Here is a 1685-nt window from a genome sequence, read left to right as displayed (position 1 = left end):
AGCCTAACGGGAAGGAAAATGTCCAAAAGTCTCATAAGGTCAACTCCAACAAAGCTAAAGAGAAGGGAGTTTACAAAGGTAAGAACAAACTCTCTCCCGAAGAGCTTGAGCATTATCGCAAGGATAACTGGTGTTTCAAGTGCGGCAAACAAGGGCATGTGTACCGCGCTTGTCCCCAAAAGAACAACCGCCAAGATCCTCCTAGAGCTTCCTTGGTTGAAATCCAAGAGGAGGAGACTCACCAAACTCACCACAAAGGATCTCCTCTATGCCATGCTTGGGGAAAGGTAAGAGAACATGATGATTTTATTCTCTTTGACCCTGGTTCTACTCACAATTTTATATCTATAGAGTTGGCCACCAAGCTAGGAATACAATCCTACGAGATGGGAGATGTCCTACCCGCAGACAGTGCCTTCAAGGGGCAAGAAGCTGCAGTCACTCCCCTAATCGGGAAATTGAGGCTTCATGTCCAAGGCTATGTGGACAAAGAGGACTTCTTTATCTCTCCTCTCAAGCATGAGGATGTAATCCTAGGGGAACCATGGTTTGACCGCCTGGCTGCCGATGTTAAATTTCCTGAAAGGAGAATCTCCTTTAAGTTCAGGGAAAAAGAAATGTATATAGATGCTAAGGAAATGGGTAATACTATCCCCATTGTACATACACCAGCTTTCAGCAAGTCAATAAAGAGCTCTATTTCCGTGTACATGATTTTTGTTAAAGATTCTCAAAATGAAACTAATGCTTTAGCAAAAGAAAATAAAAGCAACCAAAAGGAATTAGAGTTATCCAATTTTCTTAAGGGGTTTCAAGATGTTTTTATTGACGACATCCCTTGTGAGCTACCTCCTAAACGAGGTAATGATGACCATGCAATTGAAATTCTTCCAGGAAGTTCACCGCCTAACAAACCTCCTTATAGAGTTTCTCAAGCTCAACAAGAGGAGATTATGCGGCAAGTGCATGAGTTAGTTGAGAAGGGCATGGTTAGGCCTAGCTCATCTCCATTTTGCTCACCTGTGCTATTAGTGCAAAACAAGGACAGCACATATCGTATGTGTGTCGACTATAGAGCACTAAATAGGATCACTATAAAGAATAGGTTTCCCATTCCACGGGTAGAAGACCTATTTGATAAGCTACAAGGATCGACCTACTTCAGTAGGATTGACCTAAAAAGTGGCTATCATCAAATAAGGATAGTTGATCAAGACATTGTAAAGACCGCATTTCGCACCACATTTGGTCTTTACGAATATATTGTCATGCCTTTTGGCTTGACCAATGCACCAGCCACATTCAACCGCTTGATGGAGAAGTTGTTCAGGCCTCATTGAACCTTCACTAGAGTGTTCTTTGATGATATTATCATCTACTCTAATTCATTAGACGAACACAAGCAACACCTCCAGGTAATATTTCAAGTTTTAAGAGAGAATAAACTTTATGTTAATCGAAAGAAAAGTGAATTTTTCTTGCAAGAGATTCAGTATTTAGGTCATATTATCTCTCAAGATGGCATCCAAATGGATCCATCAAAGTTAGCGGTAATAAAAGGATGGCCTAAACCAAGGAATCTTCATGAACTAAGAAGCTTTATAGGTATGTGTGCATACTATAGCCGCTTCATAGAAAAGTTCTCACAAATTGCGGGACCATTACATGACCTAACAAAGAAAAGC

The sequence above is a fragment of the Adiantum capillus-veneris genome, chromosome 6 (genome assembly GCF_014529385.1).
Source record: "Adiantum capillus-veneris isolate H3 chromosome 6, ASM1452938v2, whole genome shotgun sequence".
NCBI lineage: Eukaryota > Viridiplantae > Streptophyta > Polypodiopsida > Polypodiales > Pteridaceae > Adiantum > Adiantum capillus-veneris.
The sequence above is the reverse complement of the archived record's forward strand: the minus strand, read 5'-3'. Positions refer to the sequence as shown.